General features: G+C 40.4%; 1 pseudogene; it reads right to left on the bottom strand.

The window, feature by feature from the left end:
- Positions 1–10,184: 10,184 nt before the first annotated feature.
- LOC134875058 (Ig kappa-b4 chain C region-like) lies at positions 10,185–10,963 on the bottom strand (annotated as a pseudogene).
- Positions 10,964–12,394: the final 1,431 nt, after the last annotated feature.

Raw genomic sequence — 12,394 nt, 5'->3', positions numbered from 1 at the left:
TTTTCACTTTTAAAATTTTTAAAACAGAATTTTCCACAGCGGGTTTTCAAACGAAATTTTCCCCAATCCCCCCAAAAAAAAAGGGAAAAAAAGATTGGGGGGGGAATCCGCTGAAACTCCCCTGTAATCTATGTCAGCCTGAAGTCGCGTTTTCCCTTCTGAACTTTGAAAGCACCGGCACATTTTTCTGCAGAGTTGTCTTAGCCGTTTATCGTCGTCCATTTCGGGTGTATTCCCCCCTTTTCTTGTGTGTCACTTTTGTTTGACTTCTGTCGTTACTCCTTTTCATTCCGAGTAAAATTTTACGAATTGTTCAACAAATAGTGAATTTGGGGGGGTTGATTCTAATTGCAATCGGGGTCGGCTCATGCAGCCCTTGTGCTTGCCCCAGGAACCCCTTAGTGGTTTTAAACTTTTTGTTTTTTTATGTTGCCTCCCTCCCCAAGGGGACCTTTTAGGTGGGAACCGAAGCAAGGGAGCCAGAGACCCCTAAAGAGAGGGTTTTTTCAAACGGAAGAAAAAAATGCGCGGTTTTTTACAGGGACGCACAGCGACGTTTTTAAGGAGAATGACGGGAAAAAGGAGTGGGAGGGGGAGTCTTTTAAGCCCCCCCTTTTCCGTGGGGGGGGCTTTTCTTCCAAGTTTTTTAAAACTTTTCCCCTGGGGGGTCGAGCATTTTTATCAAGGGGAGGTTTGTTTTAATAAAGCCGGTTTGACCTTTTTACGGCTGTTTTTAAAATGTTAGCTCCCCGGGAAGGGGAAAGTTTTTTAAAAAAAGTTATGATTTTTTTTAAAAACGGCTGTGTGCGGGGTTTTTTTTTTTTTTGGGGGGGATTTTTATTTACGGAAATGATCTCAACCAAAACCATGCAGGCCGCCCCCCCCCACACCCAGCATGCTCGGGCAGCTGGTCCACCCCCGGGCCTGGTGGATGTATGGGAAGGGCCCCAAACGATAGGCGTACCCCCTGGCCCCACATCGAGAAAATAGGTTTCATCACCCAGACAGATACATTTATTGTTTTTAAAAGCATCATTTTAATACTTCAAAATGTGCAGATATTTGGGGTTTTTTCGATTTTTTGCTTCTTTTTTGTTTTTTTTAGAAATGTTTTACAGAGAAGGTTATTGGCTTTTTAAATTTCTTTTTAACATTTGATAAACTTTTTTAAAGGGGCCCATTTTTTTTGGAGTTTTTTTTGAAGAGGAAGGGAGAGTTTTTTAGCTCTTGGGGCATGGGGGGGCCCAGGTAAGACTGAGAAAAATGCTCGTAAACGCCACCTAAATGTCACACAGGCAAAATCGATCTATGAAGCCCTGGAGAGGATTTTGGGGAAACTAAAAACAATAAGCTTCCACAGGGTGAGGTATTTGAAATCCCGGAAAAGGGGTTACCCAGTGCGGCTTAAAAAGTCGGGGGCTGGTCGGGTCCGGTTCCTAAACAAAATGGATATGCCCCACTAGTTTCTTCTTTCGGTGGGGGAAGGGCCCAGAGGTGGGAAATCCACTCACTGCTGTCAGACAAGGGAAGGAATCAGCCGCCGTCAGGCGGAGGTGGTTTTATTCCACCTTTACACGACGAGTATAATGAGACGAAACGCTCTCAGAGGATTTTGTGCGGAAACCCTCGGGTCTTGGGGGCCCCCCCCTTTGCGGGGCCCTTGACACGCGGGAGTTAGGCCGCACTGCAAGGCATGCAGGGACGGCGGGCCCCCTGGCATCGAGGGCCCTCTCGGTAGAGTTTTTTAAAACCTTTTGGGGCTTTGCTCATGACCTTTAGACGTTTTTAATGGAGTCGGGCCTCTGGCTCATGCAATGCCCTGCAGCAGAGGGGTGATACGCCCCCCAAAAAAAGGGAACTTGCGGGAAAACCAAAAACGGGGCCCCTGTGTTTTTTGCTTTTTTGGGTTTACAAGTTTTGCCCAAAGGGCTTTGGCCCCCAGGGGGGGGGAAAGGCTTTTGGCAGGTCATCCTTGGGGCCCAGACCTCTGTTCCCCGGCGGCCCATGGTGGACAAGTTCCTGTTTCGAGATTTTTTGGGAGGTCTCCACCCATTGGGCTTAATAGGGTCGGTTTTTCTCTAGCGGGGTTTTGACCGTCGTGGCACAGCTTCCTCGGGAAATAAGGGGAAAGTTTGGGTTCGCACTGGTTTCATAAAAGTAAAGTGTTGTACATAAGATTGGAGTTCTAAGTTCCCTTGGGTGTGCTCCTTTTAGAGTGTGTGAGGGGTCCGGCAGGGCTGTGCTCTGTCTGGGTGCCTTCCTCTCCCTAGAAACCCCCTCTCAAAATAGAAAAAATTCCCAAGGGCTTTTTTTACCGGGTTTTAATGGAAACAGGGTTTTTTATTGCAAAGCGGACAAACCTTTTTTTTTTATTAGGCCCAGGGGTGCAGACTTTTTTTAACCTATTGTGACAGAGTTTTTTTCCTGGGCGCGGGGAATTGGGAAAAAGAGTGGGGCCCCCTCGCGTCGGTGGATGTCGTGTCGGTCTCCCCGTCTTCCCAGGGCATGACAGGAAAAAGGAGGGCATAAAGTACCTGGGGTGTTTAGGGCCAAATTAGTCCGAAAACTGGGAGAACGTCACAGAGAAGATTGGGAAAAACTGTCCAAAGGAATGGCTGCCCCGCAGATGTCTTTTAAAAGGTGAGTTTTGGTTTTTTTTAAACAACCCTTTGGGGGATCCCAATGTGGCCCCTTCTTACCTTGTAGACCCCCCTCGGCCTAGGGCCCAATCCCAAAAGAAAAATTTTCTTTGGGATGGGCTACACTGGGTGCAAAAGGGGGTGTGTTTTTTTGAGACGAGGGGGGACGGGGCCCTTTGTCCCCCGGGGCAGCCGAAAGACACTTTTAAGTGCAGTTTCTGAAAAGGACACCGGCCCGGCTGTTTTGGTGTGGAGAATGAGAGCACTGCTTTTTCTAAGAGCGTGGTAACCTGGGGCTGGATGCTGCTCTGTTTTTAATGATTTAAACATTTTAAAGTTAAGTGGGCTCCCTTTTTTATCAGGGTTCGTGATGTTTTGGGGTCCCCAGTCATTGGGCATTAATATGTCTTTTTTCTTAATCGGGAAAAAGGTTTTTGCCCCGCGTCGGCACAGCTTTTTTGGGAAAAAAAGGGAGAAGTTTGGGTTCAGCGCGGGTTTTCAAGCAAAGAAAAGGTTTGTAAATAGTTTGGGAAGTGAAAATCCAGATAAATCAAGTCATCACCTTGTTGGTTTGTTTCTGTGCAGGTTAGGTCCTGTGTTATAATTAATTTCTGTTCTGTTGCTCTGATGTTTTCATTTATCGGGAAAATACCTTTCTTAAATCTCTAAAACTGTTTAGCAAATGATATAGTAAACAAATTAAAAAAAAAGGTGTTTTATGCACAAAAACAGCTTTTATTTGTCCGAACTGTGGAAAAAAACTCAGTTTTGGGGGAAAAAAAAAAATTGTATAAAAGACTGAAATTTTGGAAAGTGTCCACATAGTCTGACCCCATTTTTTTTAAAAAATTTTGAGCTCAACTTTTCTGCTTTAAAGGGACAAAAAAAAGGTTTTTCCCCAATCCCCCAAAACCTATCCTAATCCCTCAAACGTACAATAATCCCCGTTGGTTAGGGTAAAACCTTCCTTACTTGAACAAGAATGTTGTCTCTGCAGAGTTTTTTGACCTTTCTCTCCGTAAAGCTTTGAGTGGTTAACTGCATTGGGAACCAAACACTTATCCCTGTTTTTTAGTCACACACCACACACACACAACACACACACCACACAACCACACCACACACACACACACACACACCCCCAAAACACACACTCAAAATCTGAAATACAGAAAGGTTAAACCCCTGCTAGCGTCCGTCTCTTTTATTTCTTAAACATCCTCTTCTTCTCCTCCTGAGCTTCGCTGCACATCCTCTCTGGTCCTGCAGCTTGGGGATCTTTATCTTTGTGGTTTTTGGGCGATTGCGAAGACAAAAACACGGTTCTTAAAAACAAAAGCCAGAGTAAGGAGAAGAGTAAGCAGCGGGGCACTGTGGTAATTAAAAAGGGTCTAGCCGTTTAAGAGGTAAAAACTAAAGCATTCAAGGAGAACTTTCAAGTTTTCACCCCCTTCTTTGGTAAATTACAAAAAAGTGCATACAGTATAAACAGGACACTAATTTTGTCCCCCACCCCTTTTTCATTGCTTTTTAGGTGCGTAACACAACAAAAGGCAAGAAATTTGAAAAAATTTAAATGGAAACAAAAGATCTTTTTCAAAAAACTTTTTAAAACAAATAAAAAATTATAATAAAAATGTTTAAAGGATTTAAAGCACTGCAGGAACCCTGTTATCAAACATGACTTTTTTAAAATACTTTTGTCTTTGAATATATGAATGGGGATCTGTTGGAAAATGACTAAAAAAAAAAAGATAGAATTATTCTAATAAATCATTATTTTTTATCAACTTAGAGACAAAAAAATTCGTGCTGTTTAAAAATCCCTTAAAATATTCACACAAATACAAAATTCAAAAACAAATAAAAATTATATAAATTTTTCCTTTCACAAAAACCCCTAGAAAAATTTATTCACAGGGAATGTTTTGCTTTTTTCGTCTTTTACCCTTTTTCCTTGTTGTTTTGCTTTCAGCGCTTTACAATTATTGAAATTTTTTGATTTTTAAAAGAAGTCGTACATCAAAAAAGACAACATTTTGGAAACTTTACCATCTGTAAACTTTACATTGTCCTTCCGGGTATTAATTCCCTGTTTTCACCCCCCTTTTTCCCTTTCCTATCCCCGCTGAATAATTTTTAAGCCGTCTTGAGGTCTTCAATTTCCCCCCACTCTCCTGCAACCCCTCTTTGAACCCCCATCCCCAAACGTCCCCGCACTCCACTTTATTTTCCCCTTTTTTCGCTCCTGCCCTTATTTCTTTTCCCCCAACCGTTTTACATTCAGTATCTGCTAGTCTGGTTCATTCATTATTCTCTCCCCCCCTTGCCTCCTTCTCGCTCGTCTCACAGAGTGTGGGAGCGTTGTCCCGGGTTTTGGCCTTGGAACAAGCGGGTTTTTCCTTTAGCTCTGTTTGCTTTTCGAGGTGTTTTTCTCCATAGCAGGTTTTGTGTTGTGGTGTGTGTGTGGTGTGTGTGTGGGTACAGTACACGTCGAAATCGAGGCACCTGAAAGGGGGAATCGGTGCTACCACAGAGAGGGGCATGAAGCAGAAGCTGGAGAACGGCGCTCCCCCCCCCCCCCCCCCCCCCCCCCTCAAGGGGCATGTCACTCACCCCCCCCCCCCCTCCTCCCCGGCCGGGGGCATCCCTGCACAGGTCAGCAAACAAAGTGTGTAACTTTAACAAAAAAGACAGGATGACGGGTTTTATGGGAAAGAATTGTATACGTACGGAATGGAGAGGTCTCGTTGTTTTGGGCGAAATCATGGAGCCGCAGCATTTATCTTTTTTATGAGTTTTTGAAAATAACTTACACCCGACTGAGAGAGCCGAAAGGGGGAAAAAAGGGGTAATCAAACCTATTATTGTTAAAAAAGAAGAAAAAAGCACATCTGGTGTAGATTCCTGCGTAACCCCTTTAAGTGTGTCTGCCACTTTGGTCCGATTGTGCTGAGGTTTAGGTGTATATCATATTTAGTGGCCCCCGTGTTTTAACATTTAATGTTCAAAAAAAACAGCAATGAGGTTAAAACCCCTTATTAGGGGTGGGACGGTCCGTGCTCACGGTTCACGGTGTATCAGGTTTGAGGTCCCCGGGTTTTCGGGGTTTTTTCGGTTCTTTGGTGTTTTTTTTACTTTTTTATCGTAGCCCCCTAATACCCGCCCTTCACCAGGGAACATGTAATGCACGAAAAGATTTTACTACCACGCACAACACTTCTTGTTTTCACAGTCCTTTTGTAATGCATTAAACTTGGTCCCTTTCCCTTCTGGGAACATCGTTTATAAAGGAGCCCCCGTCTCGGGTATTCTTTGGCAATGCTTTACTAACCAAGTTTAGGTACAGCATTTAAAAGGTTTTTAAAAATTTTGTTAGATGTAATAATAAAGCACAAATTGAATTTTATTACTCTAAGCACATGTTTTAAAATTCAGAAAAGGGAGTATTTTTTTAGGCAAGGGAAGACATGGATGATTTCAAATGTTTTACTTTTTTACTCAAAAAAGTGAGGAATGTTTTCTGTCCTTTGAACAGGCGAACACAATTGCCTATGAGAAAAAGAGGCCCTAAACATAAAATAGCCCCTCAACCCGCCTAACAGAAAACAAAAATAAAACCCCTTTTTAATCCCTGAGGTGAGGATGTTTTTTTTCACTTGAAAATTTAAAATGCAGTGCTTTGAAACATATGGTGGATTTTGGGATCTAAATTAAAAATGCCCGTGCCACTGTTTATTAAAAAAAAATTTCGAACAAAAAACCCAGACACAATCGTATAAAAAAATTTCAATAGAACCCAAAAAACTGCACGTTTTTAAAAAAGCCTTCCCCCCTTTCACTTAATTTCAATTTTCTGCAGAAAAGAGTTTTCAAATTTTTTTTGGGAAGAGACGAGACCTTTGCAGTTACATTCCCCCCGCTGTGGGAAAAAAAACCCCTCACTTGGCACAGATGTACCGGGGAAACCCGGGCCGTTTTGCCCAAATTTTACATGGGGATACTTATGGCGTTGGCTTCCCCAGCGAGGGGATTTTACCCCAGGTGCAGCCTGTTTCCTTGATGAAATACCCTTCACGAATATATTTGGGAAAAGGGTTTTGCTTCTTGCTGTGTTGAAAAAAAAACAGCAAAAAGTTGCCATGGGGAAATTTTTTTTTGGGGGGGGGAGAAGTCTCTGCGGCCCGGATTCCCCTCCGGGGGAACTGGGTGCCTGGGGTTTCCCGGGGTTGTTAGCCGACAAATTCGAAAATAAAATAGACTTTGGGGAAAAGTTAAGAATAAACCTCTGGGGCAGTGAACTTTCAGATGTTGACAGGGCAGTGTGGAATATAAACATTTACAAAGCAAAAAAAAAAATTAAAACCCGTTTAAAAATTGAAAAAAAAATTTAGGCCTATTTTTGATAAACCCGAAAATCAAAGCCTACCGTTTTCGAGGTTCACAATTTTTCCCTGTAATCATCCCGATTTTCTTTAGACAGGTTCATCCAGATAGGCAAGGACTTGAACCCCGGATCCCTGCTTGGCTCTGTGCAGATAATCCTGTAGCTTGGATCATGAATCTCGATTTTAAGGTCTTGGTGATTTCTGCCTTTGGGGTCTTTTTTTGGGGAGAACGTCTTCTGCACTTGGGGTCATTGTTTTAGTACCATCCCCTTTCGTGGGATAATCATTGAGACAGAGGGGGATGTTTCTGTGCTCATCAGGGGGGGTCATATTCTTTAGTGGGTTTAAAAACTCATGGGCCCTATCAGTTTGTTTCTTGTCGTTTAAAAAGGGAAATGTGTGTTTTTTTTTTTTAACTTACATTTTTTTTAAGTTTTCACACACATAAGCAATACAGCAAATAAGGCAAATGAAGTAACAAAAAATAATAAAACAACACACTGCTGGGGAGTTTACTTTTAGCACGTTCCATTTAACATTTTTTCAGTTGGTGCATTTTCCCTATAAATGTCCCATGTTTCCAGTTTTTTTTCAAATCGTTTCTTTGAGTCTAAAAGGGTAGTAAATTTTTTCCAAAAAAGGATTTCCTTGACAATTTAAAAACCACTTTTCCCCTTTTTTGGATATTTAAATTGACCATTTTCTTGGCCCGTTTTCTTACTGCTGCGAGTAATACTTTAGTCAAGTACGGCTTTTTCATTAAAAACCTCCTAATATCCCAAAAAATCACTGGAAAAAGTATTTGGGATTTCATATCCCCAAGCGTTTTTAAACTGATTTAACTTTTTTCCCAGTAACCCTCATTTTTTTACAGTTCCAAAAAGAGTTGCATGGTCTGCCCCTTGCTCCACTTTTCTCCAGCATCTTGTTTATAGCGATTTGCCTAGATTTGATTTTTGGTGTTTTTAAAATAACGGTTGAATTTTAGAATATTTTTTTTTTTTTATATCTGTATTTAGCACTGAAGTCTAACGGAAGGGTAAAACCCCCTTTCAATATCTTTTTGAATGCTTTTTCAATTCGCTATTTTGTTTTAAACATGTCAGGAAGGTTTTCCAAGAGTTACCCCAAGAACTTCATTGATTTAAAATTTCCCTTTTCAAATTTATGTATCTCTTATTTGTCGGGTGGGTTTTTAAGGGGGGAAATTTGTGTTTTGATATATTCTTTTAAAACCCTGAATAGTTTCATACGTTTCCAGTGAAACTTTGGTGTGGGAAAATATATCGGTTGTTCAAGAAAAACAATGACATCCCGGGGAATGGGCCAAAAGATATGTTCGCCCCCCCACATTGACACCCTGTAGTTCCTCACTCCCCCTTTTTGCCTGTGCTAAAGGCTCGACATATAAAGCAAAAAGAGGGGGGGAAGACAACAACCTTGTCTTGTCCCCCTCCCCAACTAAATTTTATTGAAAGGCCCCGTTTCTGATTTAGTGTGGGATTTGAAAAAGTTTTAATACTTTGGGGTTACCTTTTCATTGAAGCCATATCTCTTTAGTCCCTTTCACAAGAATAACCAACAACATTCGAAGCCTTTTCGCATCCAATAACCAGAATTGTACTTGTCCCCACTTTTTTGGGTTGCCCAAAATAGGGGAGGTTCTTCAAATATTATCGTGGTTGGCGTCCTTTAATAAACCATTTTGATCTTCATCAATCAAACTGTAAGGGGGCCTCAAGTTTTTTGAAAAATAATTGATGAAAATTATTTTGTGTCTACTTTTAAAAAGAAAAATTTGGGCCTTAAGTTTTTGGGCTCTTATCTTTCCCTTTTTTGGGGTAAGAACGGTAAAAATTGCTTCCTTCCCAAGGAGGGGCCCCACCCCGTTAGGGGGCCCAGTTAAAACGAGACAGAACAAAGGGTTTTACTCCTTCGGAAAAGTCTTTACCATTCGAAGGATCCCCATCATATGGTGATTTCTAGGCCCTTTTAACCCTACTAATTGAGCTTCTAGCTCCTTAACGAAAATTGTGAATCATTGTTCTTCTTTTTCTAACCAATAGTTGGCAGGTCAAGTGTGTCAAGAAAAAACTTCTTCTTGTCTTTTCATCAGCGATAAGGTTTAGAGTAGGTTTCTTGTGGTATTCTTAAAAATTTTTTTTCTATTTCAGGTTCGTGTGAAAATTGGTGGTTTGAGGGTTTTTAATTTTTGAATTGTTTTAAAGGGGCCTGTTGTTTCCGCAGGCGTCAGCTAAGAGTTTTGTTGCTTTTGGGCTGATTCATAGTGGGTCTGTTTTACAAATTGCCCCTTTTCTAACTGTCCTGAGTATTATTTATCTCTTCCCTTATCTTCTGTTTGTGTTGTAAAAAAGAAGTGGGGAAGAGAAAAATGAGATACTCATTATTTGTTTCAGTTGTTCTGATATACTGTATATAAGATGTATACAACGTTTCTTCCTGATATATTTGACATTGTTACTATGTTGTTTTTGTGACCTTCATTTCATACCATAGTAATGTTTTTGAATTGAATATTGCTTTTTTTTGACAGATGAAAGTTGTCATTTGAATTTAATTTTAACTTCACATTCTATTACTTTTTTCATCAAACATTGGCCAAAACGTGATACATGGATTTACCGAATGATGGCGCCAGATAGCATGTTGTTTTGCAAAAGAGAATAACATTTTATTACCAATATACTGTTGATGTACTTATTTAGCTTACCTCAGGTGAAAATAAACCCAGGTGTCCACTGGCTGTTTGAACATGTTGGAACATTTTAAATACAATTCAACAAAAGCCTCCATATTGTGAAATATAGGATGGAGTTCACAAACGTTAGACATATTATCCTTTGAGAATTTTAGAAATATCAGAACATTTTATATCTCTAAATTATTTAATAAAAGAAGCTGGTAAATATCTATATGAGGACATTATTTTAACACAGATTAAGTAGTGGGGTGATCCTTAAAGAGTACGAGTTGGATGAATTACAATAGATGATGTGATTCTAAAGTTTCTTAATAAAACCGTCAGCAAGATGCTCACAGTAGCGTCGGCTAAATGAAAAGTAAAGTAGTGTGAGATTTGATAGAATAATGTATTTCTTAAATGTGGGAGTAAGCAAAAGTTTCTATAAAACATCCATTTATCTTTTTAGATTTAAATTTGCTTTATTGTTTTTATTGTATTACAAGCAATATACATGATAACAACAATACAAAATAAAGGAATGGAATAATTTGAAGTTCATTATGTTACGATAAGGGAAAGCCAGAGACAGAGAGGAGAGCAGACTGAGAGCAGTATGAGAGTGAGAGCAGCAGCAGAGTCGCTCGCAGTGGGTCAGCTCAGGACTGGGAACACTGGTCTCTGCTCAGGGTCTCTGAGAGCGGAGTCTGGGAGCCCTGGGTGGCCTCACAGGTCACAGAGCCCACCTTCTTCCACTGGTCTGCAGGGAGCCTCAGGGTGCTACTCCAGCTGTAGTGGCGTCTTTCTCCAGCACCCCCGGGCTCCTGCTCTCCTCCAGCTGCTGCTGCTGCTGCTGCTCGTCCACCTTCCAGGCCAGACTCCAGTCTGAGGGGAAGCCCTTGTTGGCCAGGCACATGAGCGTGGCCTTCCCTGCTGCAGCTCTTCTCTGGAGGGGGGCAGCACCGTCAGGGTGGGGACGCACATCACCTAGGAGACACCAATCAGATTAGAGGACAGGGACCACACAGCTGACTATCAGCCAGCAGAGGCAATCGGACACCTTTACTGAGAGAGCGTTTCTCCTTTAAGGAGTTTCTGTCAGATGTTTGTTCTGCTCCATCAGTCTCTCACTCACACTGTTTCACTTCCCTTTAAGAAGCCTCTCTTGCAAATCAGCACAGAGACACTTCATGCAGAGTGAGCTGAAAGATGTCAGACTACACTGGAAATAAAGTACAACATTTAGACATTTCAAGTATTTCTTGCCAAATCATCAAAAACTGAACTCTACAAACCATTATTAAATGATTTAGTGGATAAATAACAAATACAGGAAATGGATCATCATTTGTGCTTAATGTGAATCTCAATCATTACCCAGTTTTACAAACTTTAAAATAATGTCAGAAAGAATTCAACACATTTTTTTTTCCCCAACGTTTCTTTACTTGTTCAACTGTTTTTAAAAATATGTATTTGTCATTTACGAAAACAAAAAACCGGATAGAAATTAAAACAAAGTTGGGGAAAAATGATCAGTTTTATCATTTTAAATTTGAAGCGTTTAAATGCCCGTATGGGGGAATTATAAAGACATTTAAAAAGCTGCTCTGACTTTGTCAATAAAGAAGAAAATATAAAGAATACTTACAAACAAACTTTACAATTAAAAGAATAAAAATCTATCTCAAAAAATAAAAACAAATTTAAAGGTCTCTTAACAACATCTTTTTAGTTTTTTTTCAAAAACTTCTTCCAACATCCAGTCTGGTTCCCCACCAAAAGTAAACCCCACGAGTTTACAAATAAATTAGCCGCCGTAAAAAAAACCTCCCCGTAGAGAGACAGGCTTTTGACTTTGACACAAACAAACTCACCAAACACATCCACAGTTTACCCAGTTTATATAATAACTGTTTAAAATGTTTAAAGATTCACAAACTTTGGAAAAGTATTGCATGTTTTTTTGTAAACTGTTATTCATTTAAAGCAAAATACTCATCTTGAATAGGGTACATATGATCAGGTTATTTCTTAAGAAAAACACTCTAATCAGTCGGACCAAATGTTAGTAATCATCATTTTATAGAGAATATTTCAGATTGTTGTGGAGGAAGAGAGCAAAGGGGGGTTTTTTTGATAGTGTATAGTGAATAATGAGATTAAACTAATTTTTGGGGAAAATTTAAACGTGTCATTAAAGAAAACAATCGCAAAAAAGTGAGCGGGCCGCAGAGGCTTAGTCTGTAGGGACGGGGCCTTTGGACCAAAGGGTCCAATTCACGCCCCCCTATTTGAACAAAAAATTATAGGGGGACGGCAATTTGGGATTGGTCCCGAGGTTTCATTTGAGCGAGGCCCCAAAACCCCCCAAACTGGAGCTCACCCGACGGGTCCCTCTCCACTCGGACCTCTCCAAAATGCATGTGCATGTGCATGTGCATGTGTCACCTGGTGTGTTTTACTGTTCTGGTATAAAAAAAAAGCTATGAATGTGCGGGGAAAAAACAGGTGGAATTTTTATATTTAAATATTTAAATGTTTAAAAAAAAATTCACAAACTGTGGAAAAATATTAATGTTAATTTTGTAAATTTTAAACTTTTTCAATAAATATTTACTATCCTCAAGTTTTGAAATCAAGTGCTTCTTTTGAAAAAGATTTAT

This window comes from Eleginops maclovinus, chromosome 13, assembly GCF_036324505.1.
Source record: "Eleginops maclovinus isolate JMC-PN-2008 ecotype Puerto Natales chromosome 13, JC_Emac_rtc_rv5, whole genome shotgun sequence".
NCBI classification, from domain to species: domain Eukaryota; kingdom Metazoa; phylum Chordata; class Actinopteri; order Perciformes; family Eleginopidae; genus Eleginops; species Eleginops maclovinus.
The sequence above is the reverse complement of the archived record's forward strand: the minus strand, read 5'-3'. Positions and strand labels throughout refer to the sequence as shown.